Source organism: Equus quagga, chromosome 18 (assembly GCF_021613505.1).
Source record: "Equus quagga isolate Etosha38 chromosome 18, UCLA_HA_Equagga_1.0, whole genome shotgun sequence".
Lineage (NCBI taxonomy): Eukaryota > Metazoa > Chordata > Mammalia > Perissodactyla > Equidae > Equus > Equus quagga.
This window is the reverse complement of record NC_060284.1, coordinates 25,449,781-25,470,712: the sequence shown is the minus strand read 5'-3', so window position 1 is coordinate 25,470,712 and position 20,932 is coordinate 25,449,781.

The following is a 20,932-nucleotide window of genomic DNA, read 5'->3' as shown; positions in this document are numbered from 1 at the left end:
AAGCTTTGCACTGGGATAAAATGTTTGCAAACCACATATCTGACAAAAAACAGTATCCTGAATAAATCAAGACCTCTCAAGACTTAACATAAAAAAAAATCCAATTATAAAATGGGCAAAAGGCATGCACAGACATTTCACTGAAGAGGATATACAGATGGCAAATAAGCACATGAAAAGATGTTCAACCTCATTAGCCACTTGGGAAATGCAAATTAAAACTATAACGAGATATGACTACACACCTATCCAAAAGGTTACAATAACAAATAGTGACAACACCAAATACTGGTGAGAATGGGAGAAACTGGATCACTCATACATTGCTGGTGGGCATGTAAAATGGTACAGCCATTCTGGAAAGCAGTTTGATCATTTCTTATAAAACTGAATATGTAACCAGCATATGACCTCCGTTTAACAATTAAACTCTTGGTCATTTATTCTAGAAAAATGAAAACTTATGTTCATACAGAAACCTGTATGCGAATGCCCAAATCAACTTAATTTATAATAGCCCCAAACTGGAAATGATCCAGATGTTCTTCAATGAGTGAATGGTTTAAACAAATTGTGATACATTGATACCATGGAATACTACTCAGCAAGAAAAAGAAATGAAACATTGATGCAGGCAACAACTTGCATGAATCTCAAGGGAATTATCCTGAGTGAAAAAGTCAATCCCAAAAGGTTATATACTGTATGATTCGATTTATATAACATTCTTGAAATTACAAAATTATAAAAACAGAGAACTGGTAAGTGGTTGCCAGATGTTAAGGAGCGGATGGAGGTAGGAGAGAAGTATGCGTGGCTATGAAAGGGCAATGCGAGGATCCTCGTGGTGACGGAAGTGTTCTAGATCTTGACTGTATCAGTGTCAATATCCTAATTGTGCTATTGTACTATAGTTTTTCCATATGTTGCCATTGGAGGAATCATGGAATTTCTCTATTATTTCTTACAACTGCATAAGAATCTACAATTATCTCAAAATAAAAAGAGTAATTTTAGAAAAAGACCACACACAAGATTAAACGTCTGAGAATAATCAAAATTATTAAAAATAAAAGAAGTGATGTTTTACTAGAGATTAAATCATATCATAGAGCCCCTGTAATTAAAGCAATATGATATTGACATAAAAGACCAATAGACTAGAGAGTTAAGAAATAGACTCTAATGCCTATGGGAAGTTAACATATGCCAAAGGTGATAGTTCAGTTTCAGGGGAAGAAAAAGTAATTAACTTAATAGACAATGTTGGCATAATGTGCTTTCTATCTGGAAGAAAATTAAAATTGTACTCTTACCCCTTATCACATGTAAAAATAAATTCTGAATGTATTACATATTTAAATACAAAATAAAAGGCACTAAAAATTTTAGAAGAAAATTAGGAGAGGTTGGGGTAAGTGATGTCTTTTGAAGCCAGACAGGACACTAGAAGCCCTAAAGGAAAAATACATGACTATGTACACATTGCGTTTTTAACCTTGGCCCAAAATACTATAAAAAGTCAAAAAATAAACTAAAGATTGAAAAAATATTTGAAGTACATAAAACAGAAAATGATCAGTGTCCCTAATGCTAAAAGAAAGCCCTTTTCCCCTTTTACATTATGTACACCAGCAATGTATGTTAGTATTCTTTTTACTCTTTATTCTTCTTTTTTTTTTTTTTTTACCAATTTGATGAACAGAATATGATCTGTGTTTCTTTAATTTGCATTTCTCCGACAATCAGTGAGACTGATTACATTTATTAGCTATTTGGAATTACCCTTCAGTGAATTGTTATTTGTCCATTTTTCTGCTGTGTCATATGTTTCAGTTTTAACCAGTGAGTAGCATTAATTGAAATTCAATTCAATTTAATTAAATTAATTTCATTTAATTGAAATTAAAGTACTATAAACTTAAAGCCTTACAACTTGGCAATAACTGTAATAATTTAAAAATATACATATATTTTAATATCAGTCCACTTTGGGGTAATTTTTTCTTTAGAAATAAATATTCCAGTTTGAAAAAGAACATTACTACATTGTTTCTAATAAGCAAATGAGGAACACTCTGAATGTTCATTAATAGCAGATTGGTTGGATAAATTGGGGTACATCCATATCACTATGCAGGTATTAAAAAAATGAGTTATATCTACACTAGGTGACTCATAAAGATTTTCTTATGAGATATAGATATGGAAGGACTACATAATCTAAGTTTTTTACTATAAATTACCCCAAAGCCCAATATATGTACTTAAATATTCACACATGGCTCATGAGCATGGAAAGAAGTATGGAAGTCTATATACCAAAATGGTTCCTGGGTCAGAGGTGAGGTGAAGTGTAGAGGTCAGGAGAAGGGGAGGGGAGAGGTGAGTAAACAGAAAGAATGAAGATAAAGAAAAAGGTATTTATAATTTTTAAAAAGCATGTATAATATGAACTCATTTATATAAAATTGTATATATGTGTATATCTGTGCCTAAAAATATGTAAGAAATCATAGTCACATAAACATAAATAATGAATATCTCAGGGTCATGGAACTTAAGTGATCTTAAGTTTTTACTTTCTTCCTTATAATTTTATGAATTGCTTGACTTTCTAAAAATAAGAATGCATTCTTTATATACACAGAAAAAGCAACATTTTAACTTTAGGGGAAAAGCAACAGATATTTTTCCATATATTTTTATATCATTGAGGAGAATTTGCCTGGGAGACACCAGGAGAGAGATCCTGTGCTTTGAAGATGGAAGCCCATCAAGTGGGTGTAGGCTGGAGCTTTCAGAGAGGAGAGGAGGCAGGCTTACGTTCCGGAGGCAAAGCAGGTGAGAAAACTTACCAGGAGATGGCTTCCCCAACACTTGGAGAGGGGCTGGGGCTGGGAGATTTCCTCCCCTGGTGATGTAGGATGGAGATGGGGCCCTACTCAAACACAGCTTTGGAAAAGATAAAACCCGGTCTCGGGGTGGGGAGGCGGGGAACAGCAGCAGACAGGTTTGTGAACCAGAGGTTGTGCTGAAGATAAGCATCTGTGTGGGGATGATGAGAGATGGTTAGATTCTGGAAATTTCTAAGGTAGGGCAAATAGAATTTGGTGATAGAGTCGAGGACGGCATCAAGATTTTTGGCCTGAGCATCTAGAAGAATAGAGTTACATTTACTGAGGTGGATGACTAGGGAAGAGGCAGTTTTGGTGGTAGGAAACAATAGTCCATTTTTGACATGTTCCATCTGAGAAACCTCTTAGACATATTTGCTGAATACTCTCTATTTTCACTGCAGAATCACTCGCACTCTGTGGCATGGGAAGCTGACCACCACAGACTTTGTTACCCGAGCTCCCTTGCCCTCTAGCTTCTGGTTGGGCCACTGGGAGACAGACAAGATCAGGGGTTAGGAAAGGGAGGTTGGGAGTTATTTCCCCAGCAATCTCCCTGCTGTGGTGTGGTTTGTCAGTGGCTGTGTGCCTCTCCCTAAGGCTGTAGCTCTGTCATATGGCCTCACTCCAGTACCTATAGCTCTTGTCAGGTACTTAGAGCAGCCCCTGCTCTTTCCTCTTCCTATTAGTTTTCTAGGGCTGCTGTAACAAAGTTGTGTACCACAGACTGAGTGTCTTAAGCAAAAGAAATGTATTTTTTTGTACTTCTGGAAGCTAGAAGTTCGAGATCAAAGTGTCAGCAGGATGGGTTCCTTCTGATGGCAATGAGGGAAGGATCTGTTCCAGGCCTCTCTCCTTGGCTTGTAAATGGCCATTTTCTCCCTGTGACTTCACATCCTCTTCCCTGTTTACATGTCTATGCCCAAATTTCCTCTTGTAGGACACTGGGCAAAATAGATTAGGGCTCACCTTAATGACCTCATTTTAACTTACTTACCTCCATAAAGACCCTATCTCCAAATTTGGCCACATTCTGAGGTACTAGGGGTTAGGACTTCAACATGAATTCTTTTGAGGGAGGACACAATTCAGCTTATAACACTCTTTAAATTTAGAAGTGATAATGGCTCCTTGCTCTGGCTAGTTCCTTGAGGGTTTCATCATCCGTCATTGGTTCCCCTAACCCCTAACTCTGCCTACCGCTTTGTAAAGAGTTCCTTCATCAAACTCTCTTCAGGTTCCCCTTTGATGTGCCATCTGTTCCCTGCAGAAACCAACTGATAAAACATCCAAGTGACTGTGTTGAGTAGACACTGAGATATTTGAAACTAGAATTTAGTGAAGAAGCCTAAGATGACTCCAAGGTTTACAGCCTGTTCAACTGGTCATCCACTGGCACCATTTTGCTGAATGTGGAATGGAGGGAATGGGAAGTGGCCACTTTTTAGAGTTGTGTCAGTAGCCTAGAAGGGAATGACTTTTAGGGGGCTAGGAAATTGAGCAAGAGAGAGATAATGGAGATAGCAGATATGGATATAATTTAAAGATGTCTTGTATTAAATAAAAAGACTTTTAATAGAGCTTGCATTATGGTCACAGAGATTATTCTAATTGTACAAGACAGCTGTGTAGTATTTAGAGGAAAGGAGGGAGGAGGCAAGGGGAAGGGAGACATTGAGGATATTTGAACGAGACAAAGAGCGATGACTCTGGAATTAGGCACGTATCTGTCATAGAGCAAAGAAATGGTGGTGCAGGGGAGAGAAGCTGACTTTTGTGAGCACTCTACCTCCATGGAGACTGGAGGGCAGGTGGGTAAATATTCGTAAGGCAGTAGAACCAAGAGGAAATGGAGAGGATTTTGTTTCTTAACATCTTTTATTTTGCCTTATTTCAACTGTGAGCTGAAATCACAGTTGCAAAGAAAAAGTGCTTTTACATTCATGATTAGTTGGTTTCTTATACTAATTTCTGGGAGGTTCTAAATAACTAATGTTTTACTTTTATGTGCAGGATCTGTCCAGTCACTGTGCATCTATCATGCAAGATAAGTTATCAGTGAATCTCCACACACAAACATTAGCAGAGTTCTTATTCTTTATGTCACAATAAGTGTTGAAAATATCCCCCAGTTGCTTGTAGATGTCATTTACAGTGCTTATCTTATTTGTTATGGTACACATAAATTTGTGGCCATTTTAAATATAGATGAACAGGGACTTTTGGTTTACCCTATATAATAATTTGGAAAAAGTAATCTAGAAAAAGATTTTCAAGCTAAAGATGTACTCTTTAATTTAGTTTCCACAATGGAACTGTTAGGGTATATTATGTTACTAATTCAAAAGCAATAATATGTGATGAAATTGATGTACTAAATATGCATGGCTTTAAATATAGATTCGGCCTGGAAGGAAACTTGAATATCCTCTGGAGCAATTCACCTCATTTCACAGATGAAAACATGGAGGCCCAGAGAGCTAAATGATCTACCTAAGGTCCCACAGCTAGTTGGTGGACTAGGACGCAGGACTTCCGACTCCATGGGCAGGACTTTGTGTTCCATACCGGACTGCCCTACTCTGAAGTCAAAGAACCATGTTTTAAAAGTATTTGATTTTATTTCAGGTTATTCCAATTAAAAAAAAGGAAAAGGTGCTCAACAGGACAACTTCAAAATGAGATTAAAGCCCAGGAGGAAGGTAGTCATGATGCCCAGAGCTTGCGATCGGTCACGTGAGTGATGCCATCTGGAGTTCAGGATGACGCTATGTTCTCGGCCCCTGGGCCACGTGGAGGCTCAGCAGAACTGCCCTTGAGACACAGGGAGGGCAGGGCTTGCTCAGAATAGAGTGGCACTCGTCTTCTGGAATTCTTACCAGGAGTTTATGCTCTGAAAATGCTCAGCTATGGTTGGTTTTGGTTTCTGTTACTAAGGATTTTTTTTTTTTTCTTGATGGGAGAGGGAGAAAGAAAGAGAGAGAGAGAGGGCTCTCTCAGAACCCTAATGGCATTTCTCTCTGAATTAACATTAAAAAGACTGTTGCCAACTTTATCCACCTCTTTACACAATCTTCTCTATTATCAAACTATTTCTGGAGCCACTGTTTTTTGTTCATTTATAGCTTTTTTTTTTAACTGAAAGAGAGAGAAAGAAGCAAACTTTGTCTCCTGTGGCCAGATCTTGGTGCTCTAGAAGAACAGGCTGGACTCCTCACTGGGGCAGGGTGTAGCGCACATGTTTAAGCATAATTCCCTCCCAGTAAGGACATATTTGATCAGCAAATGAAGAGGAAGTAATTTCCCAGGAATGGTAGGTAAGCAGATCTTTGTCCTCTGACTAAGACCAAAGAACTCTAGTTGTTGGGCTAAAGAGAGACTTTCATTCATTCAACAATTCAACAAATATTTACTGAACATCTCCTATGTGCCAGGTATTGGGCTAGGCACTGGAGGTATAGCAGGGAACCAACCCTTTTGGCCAATCTGGGACAGGGATTAAAGAGAAGTGTAGGAATTATGGGCATATGTGTGGGTCACCTATTATATGAGGAAGGCTCATAATATATAATGTTATAACAATATATATAATATGTAAAAATAATAATAATAAAGGCTTCTATTTACTTACATGTTACTATGCACCAGGAATGATTCCAAGTACTTGACATGAAGTAATTTCATTGACTCCCTACCACAGTCCTATGAGATAGGTCTTTCTGCTACCTTTATAGATAAGTAAACAGAGGTACAGAGGTTAGGTAACTTGCCTAAAGTCACACAGCTAGAAAGTGATGGAGCCAGGATTCAAGCCTGGCAGAATGACTTCAGAGTTCTTAACCATACCATGCTGACTCTTTATCAAGGAAATAATGCAGTAGAGGAGATATCCAAGTAAACAGACAAATGCAATGCAGTGTGGTAAGGGCCGTGACTGAGGTTTACACAAGGCACTATGGAGTTTAGAGGAAAGCTGGACCTAGGGAGAAAATGCAGTGAGTTGCCCAGTGAAGAATGCAGAGAACAGATTATTAGGCAGAAGGGAGTGGCTTGTGCAAAGGCCAGAGGCAAGAGAGCATGACACATATAGGCATCTACCAATAGTTCCACGTGGCTGGAGACTGAGGTGGCTGTTGGGAGGGTGGGAAAGGAGACTAGCGAGATGGAGGCTGATGTTAAAGGCACTGGAACAGTAAGTTGAAGATGGTGACTCTCCACAGAGAGGCATTGTAAAGCATTAAGCAGGGAAATGACACCACTGGTTTTGTGTGGAGGGTGTTGTGGAGTGGTGGGCAAGAGGTGCTGGGATGGTTTAGAAGTCAAATGTATCAACTCAGGTGAGAAAAAAAGAAAGCCTGAACCAAAACAACATTCCTGGTAGTGGAGAGAAGGAGGTAGACTAGGGAGATTTTTAGGAAGGCAAAGTTAGCAAGGCTTGGAGACCACTTATGTGTGAAGTGAGGGGCTGGGAAGAGCCTACATCGACTTATACTTTCTGGAGACTCAGTGGATGCTGATGCCACTCAGTAAGTAGGGGATGGAGAAGGAGGGAATTAACAGCAACAGCAGCACCACCAGCCAGTAGATGCTGAGCACATTGTGCTACTCTCTGTACTATGTGCTTGATGCCCTATGGTGTAGGCACTGTTATTATCGCATTTTATGGATGAAGAAAGGGAGCCACAGAGGGATTAAGTAATTTGCTTATTTGCAGCTGCTACGTGGTAGAGCCAGGGTTTGAACTCAGGCAGTCTGGCACCAGATTCTGTGCTCTGTACTATGCTGGGAGTAAGATAGTGAGCTAAATTTTGGGTACCTCAAATTTGAGATACCATCAAATGACAATTTCCATCAGGGAGTTGGGCACATGGGCCGGGAGCTCAGGGTGAAGATGCAAATTCCTCTGCCCGCTTGAACTAGGCACAGTGTACAGGAACCATCTACAGCTGGACAACCAGGAGCAGGCACCCCCTGCATGGTGATTTTGGGGCCTACATTCTCAATACCTCAAACATACTGGAAACATGAATTTTGTGAATTGATTTTTAACTATGTGCTTAATGGTGCGGGTTTGCAATTTTAGTGAGCACTCGTTGAAACCATTGGGCATCAATTTAGGGGAGAGATTGTGCTTATAAAAATGACTCATCACCTTAGGTTCTTTCTGGAATAAGTTGGTGGGATGATTAAATAGACAAAATATAGATAGGACTCTCACTTGTCATATGATTCTGGATACAATGAGGAGATAAGCCCTGATATGGAAGGAGACTGGCGGAATTAGTGGGAAAAAGCTTGCCTCAAGGCATAGGAAATAACCAAATTAAGTGGGCTGCTTGCAGGCACAAGTCTACTGTGGGCTAATTTGTTTCCTGCAAAAAGAAAAAAAACCCTCAACTCATTTTTGTCGTCTTAAATTTTAAACAGGCACTGCATAATTGCACTTCCCTTCTCTTAAGATTGTTGCTTGGGCAAGGGGGGAGGAGAGAAAGAGAGAGGCAGAGAGAGAGGGGAGAGGAGAGGAAGTGCCTTGGGCTCCATCTCATTGCTTATCAGGGATGCTAATAACATCCCACCTGCCAGTACAACCAGGAGCTGAGTATGTTTCATCTAAGCATCTTCTCTTTGAAATATCAGTGCTTGCCTTTTTCTGAGGAAAATTCCAACTTCAGTTTTCTTTCATCTCAGACTCTGCATGAGAAGCTATAGTTTAACGGCACTTAGTGGACCAATTGATTAAACATTGACCTCATTTGCAGGCTCAACCCAGACAGGATATGGAGAAAGCATGCAGCCTGTTTTGCCAGGCTACATGCTTGTGTTTTCCCCATCCCTGCAGGACATTTGTTCATCCATCAGATGTTTGCAGAACGCTGGCTATGTGCCAAGCACTGCGTTAGCTGCTGGGGAATAGCAGAGAATAAGAGCTCACAATCTATCGAGAAGGAAAGGTCCACAGGCTGGAGCAATGCAGTGTGAGGAGTACTGTGAGGACAGCAAGCAGAGTGCCATGGATGGACAGATAAGGAGCATGAACTGAGACTGGGAGGATTGGGGCAAGCTTCCTGCAGGCAGAGGGATAGCTAAGCAGAGACCTGAGGGCCAAACGGGCTAGTCAGGCTGAGGGGGCAAGAGGAAAGGCACAGGGCTCCAGGCTGTGGGATCAGCATGTGCAAAAGTCCTGAGGCTAGAAGAGTGAAGGCATATGGGGGACAGATGCAGTTTGAAGTGAATAGAGAGTGTGAGAATGGCACAAGGAAGAAGGAGGCAGGATGGTAAGAGAGGTAAGGCTGGAGAGGTAAGCAGAAGAGTTTTGGACAACAGGCCCTACTGTCACCCTAAGGAATTTGGCTTTTACTGTGATTACAATATGAGCCATCACAATGTTTTCAACAAGGGAGTGACATGATCAGATTTGCAGTGTAGAAATACTGTACTGGCTGAAGTGTTGGCAATGACTTAGAGGATGCATCACTGGAGAGGTACCATTGGGATGCTACTGTAGTAATACAGATGTGAGAAGATGCCAACCTGAACTAATAAAATGGTTCAGTAATAGATTGGTTTTGGATGAGTCAGAAACGGGGGGAAGCCAAGAGTCAAAGATGGAACCCTAATATAGAGAGGCTGTGAAGAGTTCACTGTTCCCACTGCTGTGAGGGTGTCTGCAGGCCACATTCCCTTTGTCTGTTACTTACAAAGTTAACGACTTTTGGAAAAACGGACTGCAGTCATCCCTTCGTATCTGTGGGGATTGGTTCCAGGACCCCGGCAGCTACCAAAATCCACAGATGCTCAAATCCCTCACATAAAATGGCACAATATTTGCATATTACCTACTGCATCCTCCCCTATACTTTAAATTATCACTAGATTACTTATATAATATCTAACACAATGTAGATGTTGTGTAAATAGTTGTTTTACTGAATTGTTTAGGGAACAACGACAAGAAAAAAGTCTCTGCATGTTCAGTACAGATGCAACCACCATACGGTTTTCCATTCGTGAGTCGGTTGAACTTGTGGATGTGGAAGCCATGGATACTGAGAGACTGACTATACAATTTCTTTGTGTTTCCCATCCCCTCACTCCAACCAACTATTAGTTCACTCAGCAAATTCATTATATATAGTCTATGCCCTTGCGGAGCTTGCATACAATTAAATAAACAATTAGAAAAACATACCAGGTTATATCAGCATGTTACGGTAGGAGTGTGGAGAATCTAAAGGATTTGCAAGCTCCAAAACCTACTTTGGCTTCCTCTCTCACTCAGAAGAGAAAAAAAGAAACAGCTCAAAGCTAACTTGAACTCTCCCAGTGGCTGAATTCAGGTTTGCGTGACAGAATCACAGCACACCCATTGCTGTCCTCTCTCACGAGTTCTACACCCACATTCCCAATTGCTCTCTAAAAAGCTTGGCATAACGTCCTTTAGAAACATGAAACTTAGCAATTCCAAAAACAACTTAAGGGTCTTCCTTCTATATTCCCTATCTTGGTAAATGGTGTCACCATCTACTGATCACTCAAGTTAAAAACTTCAAAGACAACCATGACCTCTCCTACTCCCATTGCACACGCCCCTTCCCAATCCAGCTAGTTAGAAAGACTTGTCAAGTTAACATCCAAAATGTATTAGTATTCCCATGTCCTAGTTCAGACTGGCATGATTTCTTCCTTGACTAATCCAAAGTCTCATAATGGTCTCTTGGATGCCACTCCATTTTTTACATTCTCACGAGAGTGCTTCTATAGGCAAGTCAGATTAAGTCAGGAATTGACTTAAAAACTTCTGAGGAGCCTGGCCCCATGGCCGAGCGGTTAAGTTCGCACGTTCTGCTTCTGCAGCCCCGGGTTTCACGGGTTCAGATCCTGGGTGTGGACCTACCAGTGCTCATCAAGCCATGTGGAGGTGGCATCTCACATGCTGCAACTAGAAGGACCCACAACTAAAATATACAACTTTGTACTAAGGGGCTTTGGGGAGAAGAAGGAAAAGTAAAATCTTTAAACAAAACAAAACAGAAAACTTCTGAGGACTCTCCAAACCCAAAGGATAAGATCAAAACTCCCTGACAAGGTCCTTCCTAGTGTGGCCCCAAATTATGTTTTAGTCTCCCCCACTAGACTACTAGTTCTACCAGAGCAGAGTCCAGGCCTTATTCATCTTTGTAGAGTGAATGTCTAGCGTAGCGCATGACATACAGTATTTGCTCAATAAATGTTAGCTGAAAGATTAGGATATAAATGTGACATCTTCCCACCATATACATCTACTTCCTTTCAAATTAAGATAGTCCGTGCTGCATTTGCTGTAGGCAACAGGACTGGGAGAATGTAGTATGGCTTTGCTGGCCTCCTGTATCCATCCTCCTTCTCCTCATTCCCAGAACTGCAGTGAGCATTCAGGCATTGAGTTCTTACTGCCGATGACGGATGACGTGTAGAACAGAGAAAAACTGTAGCTCACTTTCAGAGAGCAGGTTGCACTTACATTCTGAGCAGTTATAAATATGGCTTGAAAACAGGAATGAGTTTATGAGTGATTTGTTTTTAGTGAACAAAGACAGAAAGCTATATCGTTGCTTTGGTGGTGATGGTCTCTAATGAAGGTTTGTTAATTGGTGAGAAAAGAGCAATTGATATGGCCCTCAAAGGCAAGGACTGAACTCTCCTCCATTTAATGGGGTCCTTCAGAGCCTCCTTAGGGGAGCACACACAGAGAGAGGATGGTGATGACACAAATTTTGAAGGTTGAAGAAAATTTGCACTTGAAGAAGGACAGATTATATGTTATTTGTGTGTGTGCATGTGCGTAAATGGAGCAAGGATCAGTGAGAGAACTATCAAATTTCAGTATCTTTTTTTTCAATTATTAAAGAGACAGGTGTTCATTTTAGATATCTTGAAACATAAACTTAAGGAAGAAAAAAGTCAGTAGGAATCCCAATGTCAGGAATAGTAACTGTTAATATTTTGGATTATTAACTTCTAGTCTTTTTGTATGTTTACATGAATAGTATAACAAACTGTTAAAGACCACAACCTCTGTTGTCAAATTCTAGTTTCAAGTCCCAGTTCTGCCACGTACTACCTTCTTGGCCTTGGAAAATTATTTAAATTGTCTAAACCTCAATTTTCTTTTCCAAAAAATAGCTTTGTAACCCATTGGTGTGTTTTGAAGATTAAGTGAAATAGCATACATGAAATGCTTAGGATGGTACCTAGCACATATAGTGAGGACACAGTAAATATCGAGTAGTGGTTTTTCTAACAAAATAGATATTTATTTTTAACAAAATGGATTTTATACTGTGTGTGTGTGTTTTGTACCATGCTTTTTCTTTCTAATAATTTCTTTGTAATACTTTCAAAGTATTCTATCATATGATTGTATGGTAATTTATTTTACCATTCTACTGTGATTGGAAAGCTAGTGTGTTTCCAGTTTTTAACTATTATGAATAAAACTGCAATGAACGTTCTTTAGCTTAATCTCTACCATGTTCATGATTATATTCTTAGGATGAGTAGCTAAAAGAACTACTGGGTCACAAGGCACGAATATTTGGAGATTTTTGATTTGGAGATTCTTATCTGGAGTGCCAAACTGTCCCCCAGTTAAGCTGTACCAATTTATCCTCCCTCTGGCCTAGGATGAGAAGTCTCCTTTCTCACCCTCACATATATGTAGACAAATATGTATACGTGTACATGTACATATCCATTTAAATCTTGCCAATTCAGTAGGCCAAAAATCCCGCTTATTTCAATATGTAATTATTGCAGTATCAATTGAAGTCACGTTTCTCTGGGACATTTAATATTAATATTAGTGATTACATGGATGAGAAGTGCCCTTGTGTAGTATGCTAAGGAAACTGGTATTATCCTACAGAAAATAATATCAAAGGGGAAACTTTGTTACTCTCTTCAGGGATATATGGGTTCTATGTGAAAGAATTCTTTCCCATGTTGTTTGTGGTTTTACTAAAACAGAGGAGCTGGGCTTCAATTAAAATGGGAGAGCCTTCTCTTGAATACAAGGGCAGAGCAGCATCTTTCAAAATGATGAAACACTAGGAAGACTCCCAAGGGAGATCATAGGTCCCTGAAGCTCGTAAGACCAGCACAATCTCCTTTTTGTCTTGGGTGGCTCCAGATCCAGCCCCTTAGCTGGAAGAAAGGGGCACTCCACCTGATTTCTCTGATCCCTTCCAATTGGCGACGTGGAAGTTATTTCAGTGGGGTGTTGATTTTGTGATATTTTTGGAACTAGAGAGAAACAGTTTAATCCAACGCCTACAGCAGGTGACATTTTGGAACAGATGAATTAAGCTTCATTGAGAACCATCTCTCCCTTTACAAGTTCAGACACATGCAATGCAGTCCTGCCATCAACCGTCTTATTTGAAGCAGGTTAATAAACTAGGAATAATGACCACAGTCTTTTAAAAAGAAAACTTTCCGTATTTGTTCTTTTCATGCTTGGGTAGTGTTTTATGGAAAGGGGTATTTACTGTTAAAAAATATGTTTAATGACAGAGGACATAATGAAGAAATAAGTAAGTGCAAAAATGCAGGGTTTTTGTTACTGACCAGTCTACCCCAGCTCTTGCCCCTGGATTCTTTCACACAAAGAACACATTGTTATTGGAGCCATTACAGAGCTCCTCTGCTTTGCCAGGCTCTGCGGGGCTCGAGGGAAATGGCTATAGATTGCAGCAGAAAAGTCCATCAGACAGGTCACATGTGACCCCACTGTTTCTAGGAAAGAATGCACTAGAACACTTCAGCTGAATAGATAGATTTCCCAAATGTTTTAAATCAGTTTTGAGACAAAAAGAGGAAGATGCTAAGAAAGGGACTTGGCATATACACATTCGACCATGCAGTGCCCATTTCTCTGGAATGCAGACATTAGGGGCATTCATGTGGATGGGGGACCTTAAGGGGAAGAAAACCCCAGCCCCCCACAACAATTAAGCAGCAATTGAAGAAAAGCAGACAAGAAAAGATGGCCCTATGTTAGTGCAATAGCTCAGGGGCTTTTCATTTTGGGGCATAAAGACAGAACAGAGAACGTTGTTTTCTTTTTAAAGCCCTTTTAAAAATGGTAACTGCATCCTGCTCTCGTAGATGTATTACTTATGACATCCCAGTTTTCATCCGTTCATGATTTTACATTAGAGTTAAATCTCTGCAGCTTGAATCTCACGGCTGAGTTAGCCAGAGCCCATAAAATATTGAAACCTTTAGAGCAGCAGCCAGCCAGGTTGAGAGAAGTTCATGTCCAAAGCTGAGCTTTAGATTCTGAGACATCCCAATTGGAGTGTAGTACAGAAAAAAGCACTGATAAAATTTTCATAAAAATGAGCTAAGGATATTGCTAGCATGCTTCCCAGCATCTATATGAAAACTTAATCTGAGCTAATGGAAAGGATATGAAAGCCTTTCTCAATTCAAACACAGTCAACGCATGATTCATAAATTATTGTCAGAGAAGTGATTCAGCTCCCAGATTTATTCTCTTTTGGGTAGAAGCAACCAGAGGAAAACTGGGTCTTTTTGACCTTTAATGCCAGCAAATTTTACAGTAGAGCTGTCAATATAACCAAGTAAACTGGTCATTTCTCCAAACAGCAACAAAATACCTCATATACCCAGTGCGAGCTAATATTAACTTGGCCCACTAGGTTACTGACAGTACATTCAGAGCAGCAAATATCAAACATCCGAGCCTGTCTGGCTACACAGGACTGGATGGAATCTCTGTGTGGCCATGCCCATATCATCCTCGTGAGTTTGGGTGAAATGTGGCTTTCAGGTGTCCCCTCACCTGCATACCCTTTGGGTGGTGACAATGCACTCACATTACCCATAAAGAAGATATTATTATTATTATTATTATAATTAGCAGCTCAATTCTATAGATGGAAAAAAGGAGCTCAGGTTTGTGCATGGATAATAAAAGCAATACTGTTATGTGGAAATTATGGACATTGTTGAAATTATTGTGAAATAAGTTTAAGAAGGACAGTAAGATGGAAACAAACATTCCTGCAGCCTGGGAAGTCTGTTGACGTATCCTTTTAATTCTATATTTCTCCATCCATCAGATACGTCTGAGCCTCTGCAAAATGCTCAGCATTGTGGAGAATATAAAGATGAAAACACAAACCATATCTTTAATGAGTTAATAACCTTTTGGAATAGAGCCACAGAATTTCAAACTTGAAAAGGTTCTTCAAGATTCTTTAGCCCAGTCCTTCTCCGCTGTAGAATTTAATCTTTTCTACAACATTCCCATTGAGTGGTCAACCAACCTAGATTGCACGTGCTCAGCGAGAATCCCCGCCCTCAGGTAACAGTGTCTTGCTCTTCGCCAATCACTAGGATCAATTTTGATTCCTTGTCTCCCAAACCCTCAGGATCACCACGTGCTGCAAGTTCTTTCTGCCAATGTTTCTCAAAACAGTTCCGGCCCCTCTGCTGTGTTGCCACAGCCTCTGTTCAGGCTTAATTCTCTCTCTCCACGCCTGTTTCAAATACCCTCCACCAAGTTTCCCTGCCTATAATCTCGTCTTCCTCCAATTTACCCTACATCATGTCACCATAGTTTCTAAGACAGATCTGATCATGTCACCCATGTGTTTTTAAAAGCCTTTCAAGGCTCCTCATTTATTACAGAATTAATTCCAAACTGGTTAGCATGCTATACAAAAGGCCCTCACACCACGACTCTGACCGACCTTTTCCAGGCTCACCTCCATGCAACTACGCTCTAGTCTACAGTAGTAGTTCCAGCCGCTGGTTGCATGTTAGACCCACCTGTAGGCGGAGCTGGTAGCAAATACCAAACCTGGGCCTAACCTGAGATCAACAGAGAGTTTTCAGGCACAGGACACAGACGTGAGTGTGTTTTTTGAAAGTTCCCCAGATGACTCTGATATCCAGCCACGGTTGGAATTGCCGCTCTAAGAGTACTGGGCCACTTCCACTTCTTTTAACGCCCTTGAGCTCTCATGCCTCTGTGCCTTTGTTCATGCTGCTACCATCCCCAGTCACCTCATCTCAGTCTGGAACAAAGGCAGACATCTGTATTTAGAGTGATGCTTTCAGAGTGCTCAGGATGTGGAGAGGATGTTAAGGAACTCAAGAGGTTTACCAGAAGAGACACATTGGGGGAAACATTTACTGAGCATCACACCGTATTCTGGGGACTCTTTATGGGCTGGGGATATAGTGAAAATATTTGGACCATAGAATGTAAGCTCTGTGAGAGTAGGAATCTTACCTGTCTTGTCCCATGTTGTAACTCCAGCCCACAGAACAGTCCCCAGGATATAGTAAGTGCTCAGTAAGTATCTGCTAAAAGAATGAACGTAAATTTGAGGTGCCTCTGAGATATCCATGCAATACTGTCTCCAAATTTTTGGCTATTCCATTAGCTCAGTCAAGTACTTCAGTTGACTGAGATATTTTTTGAATTCTGAATCTCAAAGTATGAGAGTTCTTTTAGGTTTCTGTTACTTGCAAACATATGTATTAACCACCAGAACAGAGGTTGTACATATTTTTATATATGTGAGTACGATGTGTGAAGGTGCCCACATTGCTCCCAGATCCACCTGTTATTTATGAGTGCATTCTGTGTGCCCAAAGTTATGTAAAGTATTAGTAAAGGTGAGAATGTGAGAGTAGTGTCAGCTTTAGTCAAGTACAATTTAATTCTTGAGGCAGAAAGCTACAGCCACATGTGATCTTAGAATTCTGTCCCTCCTTGGCCATTGTTGAGCCCTGTAGTGGTTCTGTGTGAGATTCTGCTCAAAAGAAGCCTGATGATCTTATATTCCAGGGTTTCTTTAGAGATATTTGTGCAATTGGAGTCAAGTTTATAGCAGTTGTTATATGTATCTTCAAATTTAAGACCTATAGAGGAATAGTCTAAGACAGGAAGAAAATATAAGTAATTAGGTCAACTTGAAGTCTCCCTTGCTGCATCCCCTGCAGCAGGTGATGGAGGATAGCATGTGCCAACCACCTCCCTCCATGCCAGCCCCTTCCCGAAGCCTCTCACAGCACGCCCAGGGGGCGTCAAGGGTGGGAAGGGCTCGGGGGCAATTGCCAGCTTCAGGGATAGTAGCCAAGCTATAGCAGTAAAGCCAGGACATCGTGTAAGTCACCTCTGATATTCAGAGCTGTTTCTCTCCTTAAGGGATTGTCTTACATGCCAAGATGTAGAGGATACATACCGTAGAAGCCGAGGGATGTGGACTGAGAACAAGTGTGTTATTTAAATCACACCTAGGGGAAGCAAGACGGTTCTTCTAATGAGCTTTTCAAAATCACTGTGATCACAAGGCTGGGATCAGAAAAATAGGATGAGGTATCCTTGTATACCTGTGTATGGAACGTTTCAAAACACTTACTGTAATTGTGCAACATCAATAGAGCTGCTATTTCAAGAGCTGCTAGAGATAAAATTCTACCGTGTGGTTAAATGTTGGTCTTTGTGCTCGAAGATTAAAGAGAATGCTCTTTCGTTTATGACCCTTTTCCATACAGGGCACATAATTTTATTAGCAGCATTACCAAACTCCGTGAAAGATGTACTTTATTCAGGTTGATTTTTTTAAAAAACCTGAAATCAGCTTCTCAACTGACAAAATAAATATCTAAGTAAAAGCCTTGGGAAGCAGGGATGTTTCCTGGCTAACAGTTTCCTTACACTGTAGCAGCATCCGAGGCTATTTGATCTCAGGGTGTCTGTCACCTATAGACTCAGATTTTACGAGTGCTGACCTCATTTGCTTCCTTTGTTTTTAATTGCCCAAGCAGTAGTGGAAAAGGAGGCGAAGAATACCATTACCGCTCGCCCAGTTAACATACATAAATGGCACTGTTATACGGGGAGGCTGTGGTAAGTCATGTGACAGAGAGCGAAGGCGGCCCAGCGTGCAAAGGGAGCAATTTTCTGCCCTGCGAACAGCACTTCAGGTGCTGTCGTTCATCTTTCTGTGATTCACTCTGTCAAAATCCGCCCAGAGCAGAGGTGTTCAGGGACCCAAGAGGCCATAAGTGTCCAGCTGAAAAACCTGGGAGATATCCCCAGGCCCTAGGAGTTCACTTTTTCAGTTGCACTGATTTCCTTCAGAATGCTCCTTCAGGGAATTTCTGCCTTCCATTGCTTTACTTTCCCATTTCCTTTCTTGTCATCTTTAAAAATCCATTAAAGATCACGCAGGCAGTTTCTGCAGGCTCAAATTTCTGAGAGTTTCTGTCGCTTAATAAAATGCACCCTTTCAGGAGGCTGTGGTCTCCTTTGTCCTATTACGGTCTGGATGCTATTAAGACTTTTAATTAGAGGTAGAGATCATAGATCAAGAAAGCCAAAGATGGCTGAAATTCTCAGGAAAAGCACCATTTCCCCATCCGGGGATCTAAAATGGCTACTTGGCTTACAGGTCCAGGATAGAAATACTATCTCGGGATTAGTAAAACAGGAAGCAAAATTAAAAGGTGCTCCCCATCCCCCATTTTCCCCCTAATTATTTGTTTTAAGCGCCTCCAATTGCCAAGGTTAAGTGTTTATTGTCAACACCCACTGAAGGCTGCTTTAGAAAAAGAAATTTGGCTTTTAATTTGTTTACAAATCCAATTTCCAAGTGTCCTCCTTACCCAGCAAAGCACAGAGAGCTTCTGAAATCTTGCCCATATTTTCTTTCCTCCCACTGAGTCTTCTGTCTACAGCCTCCCACACAATTCCTTCGTTGTATAATATGCATTCGGCCTTCTCCACAATACAGGAAGATTATATTCAAATGCCACCTCGCCGATCACATCATATTAATTCAGATTTGTCTATCATTTTGTGTGGTTGCTGCTTTGCCTTAGGTATTATAATAACAATACCTCACCTGTCATATCCCACTATCACTGTCTCACCTAGAAAATTGCTCTAATACTGCCGCGGATCTCACAGACATTTTTTATTTTTTTAATTTTTTTGCGCAAGCCTACCTATTATGGCATAATAATTGAACTTTTATTGGAAACCTCCACATATATTTTTATTATCTATGTTTTCTAGTCCAGCAATTGTTACATGTTGATTCTACAGCAGCTTGGATCATTCAAAGCCAGTCTTTTTTGCTCATCTGTAAAACATCTTGTTCCCTTTTCAAACTACTGCCAATCTCTATTTGGGGAGCTTTACTAAGTAATATTTCCAAGTAGATGAGCAGCTATTCAAAGTGTTATTTATTTGGGGATTTTAATATTAGGCAATATTATATGGCTCTATGAAAAAATGTCTGAAAGTCTTGGGTTGAAAATCTGAGCTTAATATTTCATTTCTTGCAACAAAAATTTAAATGTACCTGTTCAAAAACAAAATACAATTTCTTGGAAGCATGTTTTTCAGAGAAATACATAGTGTGGCAAATGCCACAAAGTTTTTTTCTTTTTTCAAAATAATATAGACAGATTTTTGCATTAATGCATTTTTTTTTTTTTCTTTAACTTGTGAAAGCTGCTTAAGTAATTTTCAAGTATTGACAGCAATAGGTAATTTGGTCTCAGGGCTTATGAGAACTCTGGCTGCTTTAACATGGCATACTGAATTAGAAGAATACTACCTTTTAAGTGCTATATAATGAAAACAAATGGTATTACTGCCTTGTAATGTATGCCGCGTTCCAGAGAGAAGAGTAAGTTACTGAGAACAAATACCATCTCATTGGCTAAAAAGCCGTCAAGATGTCTTTTCGCGTAATTAAACTGGACATGTTTTAGAAAAATGAAATGACAAAGATACACTGTTAAGCTGCAAATAGTATTCAATGGCATTATCAATTGCAGAGACTCCAAGGTTTGCATATTAATTGAGGGAAGGTGCTAATTTGAGTGCTTTAAGCTCCATTCACAAGCCTGTTTACATGCTTTGTTCCACCTGGACCTGTTTGGAGGTTTGTCAAAAACCTAACAAGCAGAAAAATATTGCATTTGAAAACACACATGCATGTTTAATTAAGCCAGGGCCACTGAACATTCCTCAATATATTTAGCTGGTGAGGGTTAAGCGCCGTCAGAACATCAGGCATTATCACCTTTTGAAGTACTGCCGAATCTTTAATATTTAAAGCACAAAGCAGACTGTAATAAAAAATTCTAGCAGACCCTAGAAGATTAAAGACGCTTTATAAATGTGACAGTTTGTAAATGGAACACAGGTATTAAAGGGTCCCCCCGATATTTCACAGCATATTTTTCAGGTATTTGCTAAATTATGAATACAATTAAATTGCTGTAATTATTCTCCAGGACTGGACAGCAAATTTAAATGCCTACAAAATTTGCAATTGGCTGCAGAATAGGGATTTACAGCATACTGGCCTGAGTGGGCGAGGTAAATCTTCCTACCAGGTATCAACCAAAGCTCTTTTAACTCCAATGAGAACCCCACTCACCCCATCTGACGTGGGTCCTTTAGGAGTCTGAAGCCAATGACTGTCCTGGGTAAGTGCCCAACTGCAAACAGATGTGTCGGGAAAGAATTAACTAGGGCTGTGATACCCAGAGGCGTGTGTCTTAGGAGCCACATTTGCAATCACCATTAAACAAAAGAGCTCTGCAGTTTGTGCATCTCTGGCACACCGATCTGATCAAACATGAGCAGTGCCTGGCATAGAGTAAGCTCTAAGCAAATATTTGTGAAACGAATGAATGAATGAGTGAGTAATAATATAAAAGAATGTGCTTATTATAGTACATTCATATTTTCATAGAACGAATTTTCCTGGAAACTAAACTTAGCTTGAGTTAGTCAAATCCATGAGAAAGTAGAGAGAAGAGTGGTATGTTTTGCACTCGGAGCAAGAGCATGTATTGTTACGGAAACCAACGTGGGTTCCCTCCTGGCGAGTTAAATCAGACTCTCCCCCACAAGTAGTTGTCTCACAAAGTATGGTATATTTGCAGCAAATAAGAGACCATGTGGAATCATTTCCAAAGTCATAGCTCCCTGA